Source organism: Oncorhynchus nerka, unplaced genomic scaffold (assembly GCF_034236695.1).
Source record: "Oncorhynchus nerka isolate Pitt River unplaced genomic scaffold, Oner_Uvic_2.0 unplaced_scaffold_761, whole genome shotgun sequence".
Classification (NCBI taxonomy): Eukaryota; Metazoa; Chordata; class Actinopteri; order Salmoniformes; family Salmonidae; genus Oncorhynchus; species Oncorhynchus nerka.
Genome location: NW_027040453.1, coordinates 243,960 through 268,554, shown reverse-complemented (window position 1 = coordinate 268,554; position 24,595 = coordinate 243,960). Strand labels below are relative to the sequence as shown.

At 40.1% G+C, this 24,595-nt stretch overlaps 3 long non-coding RNA genes across 3 annotated transcripts; 1 reads left to right on the top strand and 2 right to left on the bottom strand.

Moving 5' to 3' along the window:
* Window positions 1-1,687: 1,687 nt before the first annotated feature.
* LOC135571116 (uncharacterized) lies at window positions 1,688-9,442 on the top strand. The gene is made up of 2 exons (XR_010463648.1): window positions 1,688-2,146; window positions 6,857-9,442. It is a non-coding gene; the product is annotated as an uncharacterized LOC135571116 (long non-coding RNA).
* Window positions 9,443-16,521: 7,079 nt separating this feature from the next.
* On the bottom strand, window positions 16,522-18,139 carry LOC135571114 (uncharacterized). The gene is made up of 3 exons (XR_010463646.1): window positions 17,970-18,139; window positions 17,694-17,740; window positions 16,522-17,316 (listed from the first exon to the last, which is right to left on the bottom strand). It is a non-coding gene; the product is annotated as an uncharacterized LOC135571114 (long non-coding RNA).
* Window positions 18,140-18,781: 642 nt separating this feature from the next.
* Window positions 18,782-21,583, bottom strand: LOC135571115 (uncharacterized). Its single transcript, XR_010463647.1, has 3 exons — window positions 21,182-21,583; window positions 20,609-20,782; window positions 18,782-18,833 (listed from the first exon to the last, which is right to left on the bottom strand). It is a non-coding gene; the product is annotated as an uncharacterized LOC135571115 (long non-coding RNA).
* Between the last annotated feature and the right edge of the window lie 3,012 nt (window positions 21,584-24,595).

Here is a 24,595-nt window from a genome sequence, read left to right as displayed (position 1 = left end):
AAGGTTAGGGAGGGATGCTGTGGCTTTTCAGACAGATAAGAAATGCCTGGGGAAATGTTCCATTCCTAAAACAATGGGTTCTTGTGAGAATCAGAGAGAGGGTGTAACTGATGACGTCATTTTATGTCTTCTTTAGATTTAAAATGTAATGTTCTTTGTATTTTGGGTCAGTACTCATCAAGAATAAATGCTGAATTTGTTTTTAAGACTTGTCTCGCGCTAATTCATACAAATGATAAACTTACAACTTATCATGAATTAGAAATGAGTGTGAATTTAATTGGATTTGGCAATTAAACATAAAGGAATTCAGAATTCCTCTATCAATTTGGTCCTTCGAACTGAATCTAAACATCTCTCTCTGTGCCTGGAGGTAGTAAGCTGGAAAATCGTGCACGGACGAGTTTGACTCGTTTTACTAAAGACCTGACCTCTGAATTGAGGTTAAAATTGAAACAGGCCTGCGTATTGCCACAGAGGACAGAGAGAGTGACTAGATACAACGAACATTGCTTTCCCAGTCGGCGATAAGGTCAGTATTTTTTATTCTTGATTTTGGGGGAATTGAGTTTTTTTTAATTGATGTTGTGAGAATTCATCAATAGTGAGAACTTTGCTATCCCCACAAGGGTGTATGATCATCATACAATGGGTTTTGTAGAACCGATATAGACGGAAGCAGGTTCGAAAATAACCTGTGGTAATGTGCACTACCGTAAATAAACTAAAACTTAGTCATGAGTGGCACACCAGCCCGAGATTAAGAAGGGATATTAAATAGGTATTGGGAGATAGGACGGGATCTTGTACAAATACTGGGCGTAGAGAGACCGCAAGCGCAAAATAACTGGATTGGTCATGTGAATAGTGGCACCGTCCCGATTCAACTAATACTACGGAAAATATCCAAATGAGGAGGAGAGGGAAACTTAAATCTAAAGAAATGAGATAAAAGCCATTCTTTAGACATGACAGTTCCAGGCGAGAGGGATGTTTAACAAATAGTGGCGTGAGATAACGATTATTAGAGTTCTTTACCGACACAACCGGAAAGTAAGATTTTAACTAGGGCCTTACAAACCCTGGGCTTATAGTTGTTAGGTTAGACCTAAAAATCTGATTCAAAAGTCAAAGCTATTGGTAAGATTTCCATAAAAGAGCTAAACTTAATCATGAGAGATTACGACAAAAAAAGGAAGGATTGTTTAGCCGAATAAGGGGGAGAGGGTAACTTAAATCTAATGCGAGAGGGAAATATAACAATTAGTGGCGTGAGATAACGATTATTAGAGTTCTTTACTGACGCAACCGGAAAATAAGATTTTAACTAGGGCATTACAAACCCTGGGCTTATAGTTGTTAAGGTTAGACCTAATGTTTGTTTCAAAAGTCAATGCTATTGGTAAGATTTCCATAAAAGAGGTAAACTTAAATCATGATTAGATTACCGTTATATGAAACAAAAAGATAGAAGGAATGTAGATTTCTGTCCTAAATGGAAAAAAGGTATGGTTTTGACGGACGCCTAGAGGTCGAAAAGTTAGAATCCCTTCTAAAACAGATACGAAGGGAGCGAGATTAATGAGAATCCTAAACTGAGAGAAAACGTTGGGCGTTTAAATTTGGGCTATTTTCTGTTGTCTAGATGTCGGAGTAACAAATACAATTAACTGTGAAAATGGGTATATTTCCGGAGAGTCTCAGTCAAATTCCATTGTGCTGGTAGGATAGTGGTGAGCGCGGCAGTCTCACCAACGGTAATCCACGGTTCGGTTCCCGTTTAACTAAAATTGATTTTAGATCGTAATTGACCTATTTGCATGTTTTGCCTGAAAAATACGGTCGCCAGTGTTTGCAAAAGATATAACTGAACGGATATTATGTGTTCTAGATAGAATTGACAAAAGAAGTCATTAAAAATAATGGCGAGACAATTTCTATGTAAAACGCTATTTCGCCCAAAATGATCTGGTGGAATAATGTATTGAGATGGGAGTCGTAATTAAATAGATGTAACATAGAAGAGAGAGAGTTACCTGGAGTTGAATGGAGGGGATAACGGGGAGATACGATGCAGTTCCAGCCTGCCTGGACGTTACGGCTAATTATGAATCAATTGACATGAGAAGTTTAACACAAAAACATGGTACGTTTAACGTTAGGGTATAGTAAATTGATAAGTTCGGTTGGGTTTACTCTGATGATTAGAATTTAAAACTGAACTCAATCTGAATAGGGAATATATATTTTACAAAGGCGGGCAGATTTGTGTCTATAGCCAAGTAACGGAATTGCTAGACACTCAATGGGGCTATATAGTGCAACGCTTTGGACTATAAATTAGGTAAGAATAGTTTAATCGCAAGAAGTTGTGATTGTTTTTCTGATTATTGATTTTTGGTTAAGGTAACAACAGTGAATTTGAACAAAAAGTAACGTATTCTAAAAATGATCTGATTTCCGTTCTCATTGCGGGGAACAAATGAAGAGTCTTATCTTAAAGGGACAGTGCACGGTAATCACAGTGGTTTGAGTGTATGTCAGTGGGGAAAAAATATTGTGGGACGACAATTCAAAGAGAGAAAAATAAGTTACATGATACATCAAGAGATTTAAAACAAACGATGTGAAGGAATTATCATAATTATTAGGTTTTGTTTTTGTAGTAAACGTTTGGGTTAAGGGGATTTCCCTGTTCCCAAAGACAAGGCATTTTAAAGGCGTACACTCACTAATGCTGGTCTGAGTTTGTAATTAGACAAGTGGATAACGTATTGGGAATAGAGTTGTAATTAAAATACTAAGTCAAAGACGAGACAGGTATTTAGAGCAAAATGGATTCTAAATGATAACAAAGAGACCATTGTGATTTATGCCCATCGAAAAGCTTTTATAAAATTGGCGAATTTAGAAATGCTGGTTGGGGTGGTAAATTATAATTCAGGATTAGAACAGATGTGATAAATTAGGGTTGGTTAATCGAACAAGAATTATTTACAATCCATTTGAAGTCGCTGCGAATTGGCAGGTTGAGCGCTTGATAATGACGTCACTAGCGCGACACTTTTGTCACCAGAGACTGGAAATAACGGAGCAAACTGTAATGGCTATTAGTGTGTATCGAGGCTTCGAGTAACCTTTCAGAAGTTGAGATAAAAGTGTTTTGTTTATTTGTTTATTGGTTATAGTCAATTTTTGGGTTTGATTTAACTTAGTTGAACAGTGTGTTCTGGCGGGTTTAGGTAGAACTCTTTGTTCCGGAACGGATGAAAGTTACCCATAAGTAAATCAATTAAAAGAGCCATGAGGGAATGCAAATGCATATTTATTAAATATCGGGGATTAAATTACGGATTTCTTACACTGAGAAATGTACGACATTTGCGGCAGAGAGAAAAAGTAATGCATTGGATAATAATGTTATCGGGTTAATTGTATCTAAAGGTAGCATGGTCATTTAAGTAAACATATCCGTAGACAATGTTCAAAACTTATGATTAATGATTTGAGTCAAAGGGGAATTATCATTAGGTTTTAGTTATAGTTCACTTATTGAGTTTCTGATTCGAAATAGCATTAGGGAATGATAGTTAGGGGTGTGGTGGCTCACTTTAGAGGCCTCCTGGGATTATAACTTTGGGGAGAGATAAGCTTTAAACGACCTGCAAATTATACACATGGAACAACTGTTAGAACTGTTTGTTTAGTGTAAGGGTATTTTAAAGAGGCAGGCTCACATATGGAACCTTATGAGATGTTTTTTTATGGGTTTGAATCATACAAGTGACTATTTCTATTGTAAGGATAAAGGGATCTTTATGTCTAATATGGTATGACCTTTTGACCTTGTCATGACTGGCTTCTGGGGTCTGATCAGCCCCAGGGGAGAGTCATTTGTACAATGAATGGGGTCATATTGAGTTACTAGTGTTAAGGTAAATTCGTTAGAAATGAAGCAGTTTTGGTTGAGGGTTTAGAATTACTGTTTGAACCGCAAATGAGAAAGTGGTTCAGGATTCTGTCTTATAACATTAGCTGTGAGGTTTTTTTTTGAATGGGCTATTAGGAAGTCTGTATTGTAACAGAGAGAAAGTCATGTTCATCATTGAGAATAAATAGGGGAAGATAACATATTTTGAGCCAACAGGGCAGGGAAGAAATTGAGGTATTTTTGTTTGATTTTAACACCCGTGTACAGGAGTGTCAAAAGATGGGGGACATTACCTGTGTAATGGGGGAGGGTGTCCGTATGGGGATTACATGATAACCAATTTGGGACAGTTCTGGGACTGGAGAAGAGGATATCCTTATGGCATAGGGAATCCCACAAAGGTGGATAGGTTTTCCATGATATGGGGGAAACCTGGGATTACTGTTGAACTTTGTAAAGGTGATGAAATCCTACTAACCATCAAAAAATATTAAGCTCTCTGATGCAGGCACTCACACCCTCGGACTACAAAGGACGAGGACAGACATGATGGGTGTGTTTTCTATTAAGGTACTGCCAAGACCAGAGGTAACCGGACACACTCCTCTACCACCACTGTGTTAAAAATACCATTCAGGTAATTAATGTTAGAGACTATTCGGCTATTGATCAATTAGGCATTGAGACTGGTTTTGATGGTAGGGACAATTTGTGGTTGTAGAAGAAAGGACTGCATTATTTGTAGTCATGCTAGACCTGTTCTGGCTACACACCCATTTGCTGTGGGAGAAACAGAGGGGTGGTTGTGTATTCTGAGAAGTTTTTACCAGGTTAAGCCCAATTCAACCCTCTGTTCCTCTTTGAGCCTTGTGTTTCCTGCAGTACCTCCTCATCGGGCCATTTGGGGTGTTGAGGCATATGGGGGCAATTAAGAGTGCATCACGGGTACAGGTAATGGCATTGATTATGGGGGATTGCCTGAAGCTGATTGCAGTAGTAACATAACCATTAATTCCACTTGGCCAGTTACAGGCTGATGTGAGGTGGATGAGTGGAGCCAAGAGTGCTGAGACCCATTCTTAGAGGAGAATGGCAAGGTATGTGTGCTCTGACCAGTTTGATAATTCCACTGACCATTGTTGATGTTACTGCTGAACAGCTGTTGGGTTCTGTATCCAGGGGACCTGAAAACATTCCATCCCATGGGAGACATAGATGTAGTGCTCATGGACAGAATGTAGTTGACATAAACATTAACCTGTTGGGTGTGCCAGTGGGGGTTCCTCATGAGTTTCAGGCCTTGGGTAGGAATGATGGACTCTGGCACTTACTACCTACTATGGGTCCAGCCATGGTGGATGCTAGACAGACTGCATGGATTAATTATATCTACTATAATCAACAGCGGTTTGTGAATTACTCCCGTGATGCACTCACTAGTATGTCTGAACAGCTTGGGGCCACATTTGGGGTTTCCAGACAGAATAGATTTGCCTTGGATATGCTTCTTGCCAGTCAGGGGGACGTTTGCAAGATGTTCGGTAAACAATGTTGCACGTATATTCCTAATAATACCAGTCCAGATGATATCTAAGGCGTGCTTGATGCACTATCTGCTAAGACGAGGTCCACGGGGGTGGAGGAGTCTGTTCTCTTGGCCTGGTTTGGTAAGTACACTGATATGATGGTTACTGGATTTCTGACCCTAATTCTTGTATTATTTGTTATTGATGTCATGTGCTGCTTGCATCATACCGTGTTATTAGAAGTCTGTTACAGATGTGTTGAAGGCTTCAGGCATGATGCCTTTGCTTGATGCTCCAGTTGGAGAGGCTGAGGTGAAGCATGCCTTGAGGGAAGGATAAGACTGACTGAGGATGACCCATGTATGTTTGTTCTCCCTGTCGTGAAGGGTGGCATGGTGCCCACCTGGTGCTGGATAAGAATAGCTGAGAGGACCAGATGGGTTATAAGAATGCTTTGTTCTGCTTTACTCTGTTTTACAGGACCAAAGTTTTATTCCACACTTTGCAACACATTAAATCCATGTTATGGTCAGATAGAATACTGAGGGTCCCCAAGGAGAGGGCTTGTTAGTGTAGGAAGGATTTTTAATATGGTTAATTTATTAGATTTTTTTTAAATGTATAGGTCTATGAGGAGTTAGGATTATTGTTAGGATTATTTGGATTAGACATGTTTTTTTTTTCTCTAAAAGAGGGTCCATGGGTTTGGATGGAGCCAAACAGTGAGACATGTAACATTTAGGCAGACAGAATATAGGACATCTGAGAGTTGGGGTAGATAGAGTTACATGTGAGAAAAAATGAAAGGGACACTCCTAAATGGAATTTCAGACATAAGGATAATTCACTAAATCTTATCTAAGTCATTGTATAAGAATAAGGCAAGGTTGTTACCTGGGCAGAGCCAGGTAACAAAGGGGGGATGGGTAAATAGTGTTCTAGAATAGGATGTGACCTACGGGATAATTAACTAATAAAAAAAAAAAAATTGTTAATTGGTTTGACGAATAAGAAACTATTTATAGCGACAATGGTTCCCATTTTTCTAATCAAGTAATTGATCATATAGGTCAGAAATTGGATATAAATATGAAGAAACGTTGTTCTTATCACCCCCAAAGCGCTGGCCTTATTGAGAACATGAATCGATCGGTAAAAGGTTGATTAAGGAAAACACACCTAAGTACTGGAATGAACTGGGTAAAATGCCTGCCCATAGTGTTAATGACTATTAGAATAACCCCTGATAGGGAGGGGCTATCTCCATTTGAGAAGGTTTTTGGTAGACCCTATAGAATGCCCCAATTAGGGCGATTGGAGGAAGCAAATGTAGAAATAGAAAGCAGTATGGTGGAACACATGAGGAGGTTGTTCATTAATCAAACACGTATGTCAAAAGTTTTATGCCCAGCAGGAGAACTACAGAGGGAGGTGGCACACGAGATTCAACCAGGAGACTGGATCTGGGTCCAATCGCTAAAGAGAAAAAAAAGTGGAAGCAGCCTCGGTGGGAGGGACCATTCCAAGTACTACTGGTGACTGCCTTCGCTGTGAGAATAGCCGAAAGAGCTACCTGGGTGCATATCACACATTGTAAGAGGGTGAGTCACACAGCACTGTCGGACGTTCGCAGGAGTTGGAGAGGAACCGTGACCCATATGGAACGGGGGTCAAACTCCTTCTGAAGATTCCCTATACCTGACCTTTCCCCAGCTGTGAGCGTTCATAGAAGTGAAGTGATGGCTTGGCCTCTGGCTGTTGATATGTTCTCGGGGAGAGGGTGGGGCTTCACGTGTGCACTGACCGTCCTGAGCTGTTTTATTGTGGGGGCCATATTCCTGGTTCACCATGGTCCCCCGGAAAGTGCCAAAGAGGATAATTTGACTCATGTGCTAGATGAGGGAAATGGGATGTTACCTAAGATTCTCAGAAGGTCACTGAAACAAAATAGTAAGGAAGTGAGGGTGGAATTGGGCAAGGATCTCTCAGTAGAATTTTGTGTAGACCAATTGGGGTCATTCACCCCTTGGCAGTCTAGAACCATGGGACTCTATGGGAAGTATTTGTGTAAATCACTGTGTAAGTCGTGGAGCCAGGTCATAGCTCACACTGAAAGGGATGGCTACGTAAACCCATACACTCAATTTGGGACCAGGTGGAGTATAGTAAGGGTTGGCGTTTTGGACTGTGTTCCCGAGCAAAGGAAGTATTGTATAAAGGTGCGAACTAACATTAAGGCGGTCAATACTCAGGACCTCGGTTATAGTATGTGGGCTTCGACCAGTTAAGTTATAGAGGTGGAGACTGGGTTTGGGGAGTCCAACTTATGGTTGGAATGGATTCAATATACGGCCAGATCAGTGGCTAAAGAAGAATGTTATGTCTGTGCAAACGCTAAACCCCAGTTAACAACTATCCCTATCCCACTGAACGGAATTAATTCCCCTAAGGGAATGGCATGAATGGTAAAGCTGTTCATGAAAGCAGGAATGCCAGATAATGACAGTTGTAAAATGGGCCAGTGTCGCCATCTGGTGGTTGTGCGGGGGAATGAGTTTGACTGATTGGACTGGTTAGGAATGCATTTTACACTCATACAACAACAAGACATGAAGTTAGCCAAACGAGAGAAAAGAGATGCTCCATCTGGGTCTTTTGACGACAGAGTATATATTAATAACATTGGGGTTCCACGAGAGAGGTGCCGGATGAGTTCAAGGCAAGAAATCAGATACTAGCAGGATTAGAGTCAAGTATTTTTTGGTGGTCTACTCTCAATAAGAATGTAGACTGGATTAATTATATTTATTGTAATCAACAGCGCTTTATCAATTATTCCAGAGATGCGATTAAAGGGTTTGTAGAACAGACTGAAGCAATCAGCTGGAAGACCTGACAGAATAGAATTGCATTAGATAAAAGGAGAAAGTGGGCGTGGTAATCAGGACCGTGTCTTACATCCCAGGTGGCACGGCTCCGGACGAAACAGTGCCCGAAGCCTCAGCTGTTTTGACCACCCTGGCTCACAGGTTGGCAGAAACTCTGGGGTGGATACTTCTCTGAACTAAATTGGGTAGACAGTATTTATGGAAAAATGTGCTGTTATGGGCCACTTTAACCGGTGTGACTGTGTTAGTCTTGTACGTACGTGGTTGATTGCGTGTATGTATGAAAGTTATTGTTTCCAGGACTCTGGAGAGATCAATGACACTACAGATTCCAGATTCCAGGTTCTGACCCATGGAGGACTGAAGGCATGTCTACAGAGGAAGTGGACGAATCCGGATCTGTCATTTGTGGGGAATTTATGTTTGATGAGAATAGTGTTGAGATGAAGGGGAATTGGATTGTAATTTGTTTCAATGATTAAACTGTTTTTTAATAAAGATTGTAAAAAGAAAAAAAATCCTGAAAGAGGAGTTATGATTCTGATGCAGGTTTAAAAACAGTTGGAGTTAAGGTTAGAATTGATTAATGAAATGTGGAGAGTTGGATAAACATTTATAATTGATTTGTTGATTATTTGTCTATTCATATGATAATCTGATAAACCTCTATAAAAAGGTTAATTAAGTTCGTTTATGTAGAATTGAATGTATAATATTTGATCAAAGGGAGGATTGATAGAGGAAAATATAGTTTAGATAATCAATTATGTATACATTAATGATTAGAACCATTCATGCTAATACTTATGTTATGATTTGAAAAGTATGGGTTCTTAATTGTACTGTTACTGAAAATGTAAGCAGAAATGAATTGTGTCTGTGTCTACTGGGAAGGTTAGGGAGGGATGCTGTGGCTTTTCAGACAGATAAGAAATGCCTGGGGAAATGTTCCATTCCTAAAACAATGGGTTCTTGTGAGAATCAGAGAGAGGGTGTAACTGATGACGTCATTTTATGTCTTCTTTAGATTTAAAATGTAATGTTCTTTGTATTTTGGGTCAGTACTCATCAAGAATAAATGCTGAACTTGTTTTTAAGACTGGTCTCGCGCTAATTCATACAAATGATAAACTTACAACTTATCATGAATTAGAAATGAGTGTGAATTTAATTGGATTTGGCAATTAAACATAAAGGAATTCAGAATTCCTCTATCACTACTCCTTATACCCAGAGGTCTCTTTTTAAGGGCTGGCCTACTCCTTATACCCAGAGGTCTCTTATTAAGGGTAAAGCCTACTCCTTATACCCAGAGGTCTCTTATTAAGGGCTGGCCTACTCCTTATACCCAGAGGTCTCTTATTAAGGTCTGGCCTACTCCTTATACCCAGAGGTCTCTTATTAAGGTCTGGCCTACTCCTTATACCCAGAGGTCTGTTATTAAGGGCTGGCCTACTCCTTATACCCAGAGGTCTCTTTATAAGGGCTGGCCTACTCCTTATACCCAGAGGTCTGTTATTAAGGGCTGGCCTACTCCTTATACCCAGAGGTCTGTTATTAAGGGGGGGGCTACTCCTTATACCCAGAGGTCTCTTATTAAGGGGGGCCTACTCCTTATACCCAGAGGTCTGTTATTAAGGGGGGGGCTACTCCTTATACCCAGAGGTCTCTTATTAAGGGGGGGGCTACTCCTTATACCCAGAGGTCTCTTATTAAGGGCTGGCCTACTCCTTATACCCAGAGGTCTCTTTATAAGGGCTGGCCTACTCCTTATACCCAGAGGTCTCTTATTAAGGGCTGGCCTACTCCTTATACCCAGAGGTCTCTTTATAAGGGGGGGGCTAGTCCTTATACCCAGAGGTCTCTTATTAAGGGCTGGCCTACTCCTTATACCCAGAGGTCTCTTATTAAGGGGGGCCTACTCCTTATACCCAGAGGTCTCTTTTTAAGGGCTGGTCTACTCCTTATACCCAGAGGTCTCTTATTAAGGGTAAAGCCTACTCCTTATACCCAGAGGTCTCTTATTAAGGGCTGGTCTACTCCTTATACCCAGAGGTCTCTTATTAAGGGTAAAGCCTACTCCTTATACCCAGAGGTCTCTTTATAAGGGCTGGCCTACTCCTTATACCCAGAGGTCTCTTTATAAGGGCTGGCCTACTCCTTATACCCAGAGGTCTCTTTATAAGGGCTGGCCTACTCCTTATACCCAGAGGTCTCTTTATAAGGGCTGGCCTACTCCTTATACCCAGAGGTCTCTTTTTAAGGGCTGGCCTACTCCTTATACCCAGAGGTCTCTTTATAAGGGCTGGCCTACTCCTTATACCCAGAGGTCTCTTTATAAGGGCTGGCCTACTCCTTATACCCAGAGGTCTCTTATTAAGGGTAAAGCCTACTCCTTATACCCAGAGGTCTGTTATTAAGGGTAAAGCCTACTCCTTATACCCAGAGGTCTCTTATTAAGGGTAAAGCCTACTCCTTATACCCAGAGGTCTCTTTTTAAGGGTAAAGCCTACTCCTTATACCCAGAGGTCTCTTATTAAGGGTAAAGCCTACTCCTTATACCCAGAGGTCTCTTATTAAGGGTAAAGCCTACTCCTTATACCCAGAGGTCTCTTATTAAGGGTAAAGCCTACTCCTTATACCCAGAGGTCTCTTTATAAGGGCTGGCCTACTCCTTATACCCAGAGGTCTGTTATTAAGGGCTGGCCTACTCCTTATACCCAGAGGTCTCTTTATAAGGGCAGGCCTACTCCTTATACCCAGAGGTCTCTTTTTAAGGGCTGGTCTACTCCTTCTACCCAGAGGTCTCTTATTAAGGGCTGGCCTACTCCTTATACCCAGAGGTCTCTTATTAAGGGTAAGTCTACTCCTTATACCCAGAGGTCTCTTATTAAGGGCAGGCCTACTCCTTATACCCAGAGGTCTCTTATTAAGGGCAGGCCTACTCCTTATACCCAGAGGTCTCTTATTAAGGGCAGGCCTACTCCTTATACCCAGAGGTCTCTTATTAAGGGCAGGCCTACTCCTTATACCCAGAGGTCTCTTATTAAGGGCAGGCCTACTCCTTATACCCAGAGGTCTCTTATTAAGGGCAGGCCTACTCCTTATACCCAGAGGTCTCTTATTAAGGGCAGGCCTACTCCTTATACCCAGAGGTCTCTTATTAAGGGCAGGCCTACTCCTTATACCCAGAGGTCTCTTATTAAGGGCTGGCCTACTCCTTATACCCAGAGGTCTCTTTATAAGGGTAAGTCTACTCCTTATACCCAGAGGTCTCTTATTAAGGGCAGGCCTACTCCTTATACCCAGAGGTCTCTTATTAAGGGCTGGCCTACTCCTTATACCCAGAGGTCTCTTTATAAGGGTAAGTCTACTCCTTATACCCAGAGGTCTCTTTATAAGGGCTGGCCTACTCCTTATACCCAGAGGTCTCTTTTTAAGGGTAAAGCCTACTCCTTATACCCAGATGTCTCTTATTAAGGGCTGGTCTACTCCTTATACCCAGAGGTCTCTTTATAAGGGCTGGCCTACTCCTTATACCCAGAGGTCTCTTTTTAAGGGCTGGCCTACTCCTTATACCCAGAGGTCTCTTTATAAGGGCTGGCCTACTCCTTATACCCAGAGGTCTCTTTTTAAGGGCTGGCCTACTCCTTATACCCAGAGGTCTCTTTTTAAGGGCAGGCCTACTCCTTATACCCAGAGGTCTCTTTTTAAGGCCTGGCCTACTCCTTATACCCAGAGGTCTCTTATTAAGGGTAAAGCCTACTCCTTATACCCAGAGGTCTCTTATTAAGGGCAGGCCTACTCCTTATACCCAGAGGTCTCTTATTAAGGGTAAAGCCTACTCCTTATACCCAGAGGTCTCTTATTAAGGGCTGGTCTACTCCTTATACCCAGAGGTCTCTTTTTAAGGGCTGGTCTACTCCTTATACCAGAGGTCTCTTTTTTATGTATATATATGGTTGTAGTTATAACCCTTTACTGAATCTATAACTATAAACACATATCTATGGGTGTAGTTATAACCCTTTACTGAATATATAACTATATACACTTATCTATGGGTGTAGTTATAACCCTTTACTGAATCTATAACTATATACACTTATCTATGGGTGTAGTTATAACCCTTTACTGAATCCATAACTATATACACATATCTATGGGTGTAGTTATAACCCTTTACTGAATCTATAACTATATCCACATATCTATGGGTGTAGTTATAACCCTTTACTGAATCTATAACTATATCCACATATCTATGGGTGTAGTTATAACCCTTTACTGAATCTATAACTATATCCACATATCTATGGGTGTAGTTATAACCCTTTACTGAATCTATAACTATATCCACATCTCTATGGGTGTAGTTATAACCCTTTACTGAATCTATAACTATATCCACATCTCTATGGGTGTAGTTATAACCCTTTACTGAATCTATAACTATATCCACATCTCTATGGGTGTAGTTATAACCCTTTACTGAATCTATAACTATATCCACATCTGTATGGGTGTTGTGAACTGTAAAGTATTTCCACATCCTCTCCTTTAAAATCCTGTTAAAGCTGTTCTGTTAAAGTCCTGTTAAAGCCGTTCTGTTAAAGTCCTGTTAAAGCTGTTCTGTTAAAGTCCTGTTCAACCACTGAAGATTTCAACTCTAAGCCAGTATCAAAATGTCCGATGTTGTGCTTCTTCATGAGTTTCTGAAAAGTATTATTAAAAACGTATTTATCGCCATCAGTCCGCACTTTCTTGGGTTTCTCCTTCCTCCAAGATAGAGACAAAGGCCAGGGTCACCTCTGCCCCACTCTTATTTTTTAAGACCCTTACAAATGCTATTTTAGAGAAAATGTCTATAACTGTTAGCATGTAGCGATTACCATCATTTTTATCTGCAAGGGCCTGCATGACACATAGATCCGCCTGAAACTGGGACAAGGGGTGAGTAGAAAAAACTATATTTCCAGGAAATTGTTGTCGCACAGGTTTATGCAGAGTGTGCGCATCCTGCTCTGCTAGCCAATCATTCACTAGAGCAGCACCTAACCTGCTACCTGTTTCTTCAGCTATGGCTCTCTGGAACCTCTCCTTCCCCCCATAAGACCCTGGGTTAGAGGGGGTATAGTTAAAGACCCTGGGTTAGATGGGGTATAGTTAAAGACCCTGGGTTAGAGGGGATATAGTTAAAGACCCTGGGTTAGAGGGGGTATAGTTAAAGACCCTGGGTTAGAGGGGGTATAGTTAGACCCTGGGTTAGAGGGGGTATAGTTAAAGACCCTGGGTTAGAGGGGGTATAGTTAAAGACCCTGGGTTAGAGGGGGTATAGTTAGACCCTGGGTTAGAGGGGGTATAGTTAAAGACCCTGGGTTAGAGTACACCTTAGCCAAATACATTTGAACTCAGTTTTTTTTTTACAATTTTATTCAGATATTATTTCTTTCATCACATTCCCAGTGGGTCAGAAGTTTAGATACACTCAATTAGTATTTGGTAGCATTGCCTTTACACTGTTTAACTTGGGTCAAATGTTTCAGGTAGCCTTCCACAAGCTTCCCACAATAAGTTGGGTGAATTTTGGCCCATTCCACACGCTTTTTCAGTTCTGCACACAATTTTCTATAGGATTGAGGTCAGGGCTTTGTGATGGCAACTCCAATACCTTGACATTGTTGTCCTTAAGCCATTTTCCATCAACTTTGGAAGTATGCTTGGGGTCATTGTCCATTTGGAAGACCCATTTGCGACCAAGCTTTAAGTTCCTGACTGAATTCTTGAGATCTTGCTTCAATATATCCACAACATTTCCATTCTCATGATGCAATCTATTTTGTGAGGTGCACCAGTCCCTCCTGCAGCAAAGCACCCCCACAGCATGATGCTGCCACTCCCGTGCTTCATGGTTGGGGTGGTGTTCTTCGGCTTGCAAGCTTCCCAGTTTTTCCTCCAAACATAACGATGGTCGTTATGGCCAAACAGTTCTATTTTTGTTTCATCAGGCCAGAGGACATTTCTCCAAAAGTACGATCTTTGTCCCCATGTGCAGTTGCAAACCGTAGTCTGGCTTTTTTATGGAGGTTTTGGAGCAGTAGCTTTTTCCTTGCTGAGAGGCCTTTCAGGTTATGTCGATATAGGACTAATTTTACTGTGGATATAGATACTTTTGTACCGGTTTCCTCCAGAATCTTCACAAGGTCCTTTGCTGTTGTTCTGGGATTGATTTGCACTTTTCGCAACAAAGTACGTTCATCTCTAGGAGGCAGAAAGTGTCTCCTTCCTGAGCGGTATGACGGCTGCATGGTCCCATGGTGTTTATACTTCCGTACTATTGCTTGAACAGATGAACTTGGTATCTTCAGGTGTTTGGAAATTGTTCCCAAGGATGAACCAGACTGGTGGAGGTCTCCATTTTTTTTTCTGAGGTCTTGGCTGATTTCTATTGATTTTCCCATGATGTCAAGCAAAGAGGCACTGAGTTTGAAGGTAGGCCTTGAAATACATCCACAGGTACACCTCCAATTGACTCAAATGATGTCATCTAGCATATCAGAAGCTTCTAAAGCCATGACATAATTTTCTGGAATTTTCCAAGCTGTTTAAAGGCACAGTCAACTTAGTGTATGTAAACTTCTGACCCACTGGAATTGTCATACAGTGAATTATAAGTGAAATAATCTGTCAGTAAACAATTGTTGGAAAAATTAAGTGTTTCATGCACAAAGTAAATGTCCTAACCGACTTGCCAAAACTATAGTTTGGTAACAAGAAATTTGTGGAGTGGTTGAAAAACAAGTTTTAATGACTCCAACCTAAGTGTATGTAAACTTCAGATTCCAACTGTACATTCTGTTACCATGGAAAAAACAAAAAACAAAAATACAATGGCTACATCAAGAGAGATACATTCTGTTACCATGGAAATAAAGAAAACTATGGCTACATCAAGAGAGATACATTCTGTTACCATGGAAATAAAAAGGAAGTAAATACATGATATATTTCAGTCATTCATCATAAGCTCTTATCCAGCACGACTCACAGTAGTTAGTGATACATTTTAGTACTTGTCCCCTGTGGGAGTCAAACCCACAACCCTGATGTTGCTAACCCCTTGCTCTACCAACTGAGCCACAGGGGAATAGAGACAGTGATGAGGAATATTAATTATCAGTAGAAAGATGTCTTACCTGCACCACACACACACCAATGACAGTGTGGTTGAGCAGGGCGCTACACTGCTCCAGGGCCTGTGGTCGACACTGTGCTCCAAGTCTCCAACCTCTATGTGTGTGGGTGAGTAAGTGGGCCGAGTATAAGTGGGATGTATGAGAGATAAATATGTCGTAATTACTCTGGACAGGTTTCATAGACTACAATTATGACAAGTTCAAAGCCAGAAAGAACACACTACGTGTGTGGGTGAGTGACTAAGTGGGACGTATGAGAGATAAATATGTTGGCATCTCATCCCCTTCAGACCACTAATGAGACTCAGACTCAACTTCCCAGTAAAGGGTTTAACATACAGATGTAGCATAGCATCCCCTTCAGACCACTTAGTGTTCCATTACATCAGTATTCCATTACATCAGTGTTCCATTACATCAGTATTCCATTACATCAGTGTTCCATTACATCAGTAAATGACTGGTAAAGTCCAAGGTAACACACCCAAGTGCTCCTGAGTGGTGCAGCGGTCTAAGGCACAGCATCTCAGAGTTAGAGGTGTCACTACAGACCCTGGTTCGTTCCCAGGCTGTATCTCAACAGATACAATAACGATCGGGAAAGGCAACACAATTGGCCCAGCATCGTCTGGGTTAGGGGAGGGTTTGGCCCAGCATCATCTGTAAAATAAGGTTCTTAACTGACTTGGTTAAATAAAGGCACCAAAGAATAGATTGAATCATCATGTCTGAAGAGTCATACCCTGGATAGAGGGTTTACACACTAGAGAGATATTCATACCAAACACCCTGGATAGAAGGTTTAAGTCATTGGATAAAATAGAGAGATATTGTTCTTAACACCCTGATTGTCACTAGTATTCAAAAACACCCTGGATAGAGGTTAAATAAACACAAACACCCTGGATAGATTAGAATATTCATACAAAGACCCTGGATGTGTTTACACACTAGGGATATTCACTGAAGAGGAACACACTAGAGAGATATTCATACCAAACACCCTGGATAGAGAGGTTTACACACTAGAGAGATATTCATACCAAACACCCTGGATAGAGAGGTTAACACACTAGAGAGATATTCATACCAAACACCCTGGATAGAGAGGTTTACACACTAGAGAGATATTCATACCAAAGACCCTGGATAGAGAGGTTAACACACTAGAGAGATATTCTACATTGTTGCTCCAGTGTGTCATACTGAACATGACCCTGATTAGAGTGAAACATCATGTTGTGTTTGACACAGAGACACTGAGTCGCCATCATACCAAATATGAATCCCTGGATAGATGGGCTCAGTGAATGTGGAAATGAATGTGATCAGGTGGGTCAGTATGTCAGAGGAGGCTCTATAGAAGGACAGAGTGCCGGCTGGCCAGTCCAGATACACTCCTACTCTGTGGGGGCTGGAGGAGGGGACGTCTATGGTAGTGGGATTATTATTGTGCCAGGCAATGTAACTGTTGTCAGAGCAGTTCAGACTCCAGGACTTGTCATTCCATCCAAGATAACAGTCCTTAACCCCTCCTCTCCTGCTGATTCCTTTATATGTCACTCCTATATCAGCCCTTCTCCCACTCCACTCTACCTCCCAGTAACAGCGCCCAGTCAGACCCTCTCTACACAGCACCTGTTCACAGTCCTCAAATCTCTCTGGGTGATCAGGATACGGCTGCTCCTCTCTCCTACATGTCACCTTTCTGTTCCCCTCAGACAGAGAGAGGAGTCTGTTTACTGTGTTTAGGTCCAGTGTGAGATCACAGACATCTGATGGATGAAACCAGACACAATATTAGAAATCATCATCATTCACATTAGAATGTTAACTCACTTTTCACTAATTCATTTAATGTAGATGTTTCTAGGTATCAAAAGGAGAAGTTAAGGTAACTTGAGACTTGTTGAATGATCATATGTTATACTGTATGGTAATATAAAACACACTTATTCCCATTAATTACACACACACACACACACACACACACAGTCAAAGCAACTCTTTGTAAACTTTGGTGTCCCTGATTTCTGCTTCTGTAGAACTACAGCTGATATTTAATATGACCAAGTAAGTAATGATGGTGGTCTTTGACTTTGACTTAACTTGAATTAAGACTTATTCTTAGTAACATTCAGTCAACACTCACATTTTGTAAGCCCAGGTTTCATTGTGTACTCTCCACCATGTTCCACACTGTAGCGGTAAGCAGAAGAACAGACAGTCATTGAGGGATACACCTGAACTCACACACACACACACACACACACACACACACACACACACACACACACACACACACACACACACACACACACACAGTCATCATATAACTTTATCCAAGTGGTGGTCAGAATGTTTGTCTTAACTAGCCTGATAAGTCAAACATGTCTGATATGAACATTGACATAAACCCTCTACATACTTGAGTTTCTCCAGTCTGCAGTGTGGATCCTCCAGTCCAGCAGAGAGCAGTCTGACTCCTGAGTCTCCTGGGTGATTGTAGCTCAGGTCCAGCTCTCTCAGGTGTGAGGGGTTTGACCTCAGAGCTGAGACCAGAGAAGCACAGCCTTCCTCTGTGACTAGACAGCGTGACAGCCTGCAAAGAGTCAAATCATATTAAAACCACACTGATATTCTTTGGTGGTGAAAATAGTGGCAGTATATTTGTTTCTAAATGTGCAGGTACATCAGTGTCCTGAAACCTTCCATATCTATTCATAAATTAATGTATCATTAAAAATGACAAATGATCAAAGTATTGCCTGCAGATAGAAACATGTATAGTACAAATATTATAGTAGACTGACCAGACCAGTTTAAAAGCAGTATCAGTCAAAAGACAGACAGTGAGGTATCAGATTTAGATTGTATTGAGTATACAGTCCACACCATATCTATTTAGACAGTGAGGTATCAGATTTAGATTGTATTGAGTATACAGTCCACACCATATCTATTTAGACAGTGAGGTATCAGATTTAGATTGTATTGAGTATACAGTCCACAATATATATTATACTGACCTCAAACACATATGGTGTGGACTATGTGTGTCTGGTAAACACATGTGGATCTGGTGAACAGTTATCACTTGTTGACCAACTACAGAATACTGACCTCAGAGTCTCCAGTTTACAGTCCATTCCCAGTCCATCAGAGAGCAGCTTCATCCTGAATCCTTCAGGTCATTGTTACTCAGATCCAGCTCTCTCAGGTGTGAGGGGTTTGAAACAGAACTGAGGCCAACACTTCACAGGATGTGTCTGTGAGTTTACAGCCAGTGAGTCTGAAACACAGAAGAAATACAATGACAGACAGGATGTATTAAAATATTTCTTAGCTTTCTCTGCTTACACTGTAACCTGTGCACAAATAACGTGTTGGGTTTAGCCTCAGACCAGAGAGGCCTAGAAATGACACATTTTCCAAGTATTGCTTGTAGATAGAAAGATGCATATTAACAAATATGTGAGTAGACTGACCAGACCAGTTTAAAATCAGTATCAGTCAGAAGACAGACAGTGAGGTATCAGATGATTGTATTGATATACAGTCCACACCATATCTATTTAGACAGTGAGGTATCAGATTTAGATTGTATTGAGTATACAGTCCACACCATATCTATTTAGACAGTGAGGTATCAGATTTAGATTGTATTGAGTAAACAGTCCACACCATATCTATTTAGACAGTGAGGTATCAGATTCAGATTGTATTGAGTATACAGTCCACACCATATCTATTTAGACAGTGAAGCTAACATTTTAAATGTGTCTCTATACTCCAACATTTTGGATTTCAGATCAAATGTTTCATATGAGGTGACAGTTTATAATGTCACCTTTTATTTGAGGATATTTTAATACATACAGTTGACGTCGGCTTTACAACACACCTTAGCCAAATACTTTTTAAACTCAATTTTTACAATTCAGACATTTAATCCTAGTTAAAATTCCTGTTTTAGGTCAGTTAGGATCACCACTTTATTTTAAGAATGTGAAATGTCAGAATAATAGTAGAAAATTATTTTTTTAACTTTTATTTCTTTCATCACATTCCCAGTGGGTCAGAAGTTTACATACACTCAATTAGTATTTGGTAGCATTGCCTTTAACTTGGGTCAAATGTTTCAGGTAGCCTTCCACAAGCTTCCCACAATAAGTTGGGTGAATTTTGGCCCATTCCTCCTGACAGAGCTGGTGTAACTGAGTCAAGTTTGTAGGTCTCCTTGCTCACACATGCTTTTTCAGTTCTGCCCTCAAATTTTCTGTAGGATTGAGGTCAGGGCTTTGTGATGGCCACTCCAATACCTTGACTTTGTTGTCCTTAAGCCATTTTACTACAACTTTGGACGTATGCTTGGGGTCATTGTCCAAAACATGCTAACCTCTCACCATTACCAATAACAGAGACTACAACAAAACATACTAACCTCTCACCATTACCAATAACAGAGACTACAACAAAACATGCTAACCTCTCACCATTACCAATAACAGAGACTACAACAAAACATGCTAACCTCTCACCATTACCAATAACAGAGGATACAACAAAACATGCTAACCTCTCACCATTACCAATAACAGAGGATACAACAAAACATGCTAACCTCTCACCATTACCAATAACAGAGGGGGTCTGATCTTTGTTCCTCTGTAACTTTCTCATTCATCATCATTCAAGATTCATTCCTGATTCATTCATGATTATTCATAATCTTGGTAGCATCCACATGAATGTAGAAGTGTTCAGAAACATCTTCTATTCTTACTGACAATACAAGTGAAGTGACTCCAAAATGACAGGACATTATTCACCATTCAGTTTCTATTAGGAAAAACATCTAAAACACAACCAAGACAAACTGCAAATTAATTCAACAAGTTAGTAGAATCACAAGCTTGATGTAATCACTGCAGACATGGAATATGGGACCAAATACTAAACGTATGACTACTTTAATACACTATAAGTGAATATAACCGAATAATTACGACTTTTCAAATGGGAGAACTACATACATAAAGTGCTTTCATATCTGATAATACTGACCTCAGAGTCTCCAGTTTACAGTGGGGATTCCCCAGTCCATCAGAGAGCAGCTTCACTCCTGAATCCTTCAGGTCATTGTTACTCAGGTCCAGCTCTCTCAGGTGTGAGGGGTTTGACCTCAGAGCTGAGACCAGAGAAGCACAGCCTTCCTCTGTGACTAGACAGCCTGACAGCCTGCAAAGAGTCAAATCATATTAAATCACACTGCTATTCTTTGGTGGTGAAAATAGTGGCAGTATATTTTTTCAATATATTCAGATATATCAGTGTCCTGAAACCTTCCATATCTATTCATAAAATAGTGTATCATCATAAAAAATAACAAATGATCAAAGTATTGCCTGCAGATAGAAACATGTATAGTACAAATATTATAGTAGACTGACCAGACCAGTTTAAAAAGCAGTATCAGTCAGAAGACAGACAGTGAGGAATCAGATTTAGCAAAGCACCACATTTAAAACTGTAAGCTTCACTGTCCAAACACATATGGTGTGGACTATGTGTGTCTGGTAAACACATGTGGATCTGGTGAACAGTTATCACTTGTTGACCAACTACAGGAATACTGACCTCAGAGTCTCCAGTTTACAGTGGGGATTCTCCAGTCCATCAGAGAGCAGCTTCACTCCTGAATCATTCAGGTCATTGTTACTCAGATCCAGCTCTCTCAGATGTGAGGGGTTTGAACTGAGAACTGAGGCCAACACTTCACAGGATGTGTCTGTGAGTTTACAGACAGTGAGTCTGAAACACAGAAGAAATACAATGACAGACAGGATGTATTAAAATATTTCGCTTAGCTTTCTCTGCTTACACTGTAACCTGTGCACAAATAACGTGTTGGGTTTAGCCTCAGACCAGAGAGGCCTAGAAATGACACATTTTCCAAGTATTGCTTGTAGATAGAAAGATGCATATTAACAAATATTATAGTAGACTGACCAGACCAGTTTAAAAATCAGTATCAGTCAGAAGACAGACCGTGAGGAATCAGATTTAGATTGTATTGAGTATACAGTCCACACCATATCTATTTAGACAGTGAGGTATCAGATTTAGATTGTATTGAGTATACAGTCTACACCATATCTATTTTGACAGTGAAGCTAACATTTTAAATGTGTCTCTATACTCCAACATTTTGGATTTGAGATCAAATGTTTCATATGAGGTAACAGTTTATAATGTCACCTTTTATTTGAGGGTATTTTAATACATATGTGTTTCACTATTAAAAATGAAAGCACTTTATGTTTCCAGTCTCCCCATTTGAAGAAGTCTTAAGTATTCTGAACAATTCACTCATAGTGTATTAAAATAGTCAAAAATGTAGTTTTTTGTCGTAAACTCGTTGGTTGCATTTGCAGTTTGTTTTGGTTGTGTTTTTGGTTGTGTTTTGCCCAATAATAAAATGGTGGATGATGAGTGGAGTAACTTTTCTGTCTAAGAGAGTAGATAACATGTTTCTAAACAATAATACATTAATCCTGATGATGTCATGATTAAGAAAAATCATGAAAGAATCATGAATAATAATGAGTGAGAAAGTTACAGAGGCAACAACAAAACATGCTAACCTCTCACCATTACCAATAACAGAGGCTACAACAAAACATGCTAACCTCTCACCATTACCAATAACAGAGGATACAACAAAACATGCTAACCTCTCACCATTACCAATAACAGAGACTACAACAAAACATACTAACCTCTCACCATTACCAATAACAGAGGCTACAACAACACATGCTAACCTCTCACCATTACCAATAACAGAGACTACAACAAAACATACTAACCTCTCACCATTACCAATAACAGAGACTACAACAAAACATGCTAACCTGATGTCATGATTAAGAAAAATCATGAAAGAATCATGAATAATAATGAGTGAGAAAGTTACAGAGGCAACAACAAAACATGCTAACCTCTCACCATTACCAATAACAGAGGCTACAACAAAAACATGCTAACCTCTCACCATTACCAATAACAGAGGATACAACAAAACATGCTAACCTCTCACCATTACCAATAACAGAGACTACAACAAAACATACTAACCTCTCACCATTACCAATAACAGAGGCTACAACAACACATGCTAACCTCTCACCATTACCAATAACAGAGGATACAACAAAACATGCTAACCTCTCACCATTACCAATAACAGAGACTACAACAAAACATACTAACCTCTCACCATTACCAATAACAGAGACTACAACAAAACATGCTAACCTCTCACCATTACCAATAACAGAGGCTACAACAAAACATGCTAACCTCTCACCATTACCAATAACAGAGACTACAACAAAACATACTAACCTCTCACCATTACCAATAACAGAGACTACAACAAAACATACTAACCTCTCACCATTACCAATAACAGAGACTACAACAAAACATGCTAACCTCTCACCATTACCAATAACAGAGGCTACAACAAAACATGCTAACCTCTCACCATTACCAATAACAGAGACTACAACAAAACATACTAACCTCTCACCATTACCAATAACAGAGACTACAACAAAACATACTAACCTCTCACCATTACCAATAACAGAGACTACAACAAAACATGCTAACCTCTCACCATTACCAATAACAGAGGCTACAACAAAACATGCTAACCTCTCACCATTACCAATAACAGAGACTACAACAAAACATACTAACCTCTCACCATTACCAATAACAGAGACTACAACAAAACATACTAACCTCTCACCATTACCAATAACAGAGACTACAACAAAACATGCTAACCTCTCACCATTACCAATAACAGAGGCTACAACAAAACATGCTAACCTCTCACCATTACCAATAACAGAGACTACAACAAAACATGCTAACCTCTCACCATTACCAATAACAGAGACTACAACAAAACATGCTAACCTGATGTCATGATTAAGAAAAATCATGAAAGAATCATGAATAATAATGAGTGAGAAAGTTACAGAGGCAACAACAAAACATGCTAACCTCTCACCATTACCAATAACAGAGGCTACAACAAAACATGCTAACCTCTCACCATTACCAATAACAGAGGATACAACAAAACATGCTAACCTCTCACCATTACCAATAACAGAGACACACAACAAAACATACTAACCTCTCACCATTACCAATAACAGAGGCTACAACAACACATGCTAACCTCTCACCATTACCAATAACAGAGACTACAACAAAACATACTAACCTCTCACCATTACCAATAACAGAGACTACAACAAAACATGCTAACCTGATGTCATGATTAAGAAAAATCATGAAAGAATCATGAATAATAATGAGTGAGAAAGTTACAGAGGCAACAACAAAACATGCTAACCTCTCACCATTACCAATAACAGAGGCTACAACAAAACATGCTAACCTCTCACCATTACCAATAACAGAGGATACAACAAAACATGCTAACCTCTCACCATTACCAATAACAGAGACTACAACAAAACATACTAACCTCTCACCATTACCAATAACAGAGGCTACAACAACACATGCTAACCTCTCACCATTACCAATAACAGAGGATACAACAAAACATGCTAACCTCTCACCATTACCAATAACAGAGACTACAACAAAACATACTAACCTCTCACCATTACCAATAACAGAGACTACAACAAAACATGCTAACCTCTCACCATTACCAATAACAGAGGCTACAACAAAACATGCTAACCTCTCACCATTACCAATAACAGAGACTACAACAAAACATACTAACCTCTCACCATTACCAATAACAGAGACTACAACAAAACATACTAACCTCTCACCATTACCAATAACAGAGACTACAACAAAACATGCTAACCTCTCACCATTACCAATAACAGAGGCTACAACAAAACATGCTAACCTCTCACCATTACCAATAACAGAGACTACAACAAAACATACTAACCTCTCACCATTACCAATAACAGAGACTAC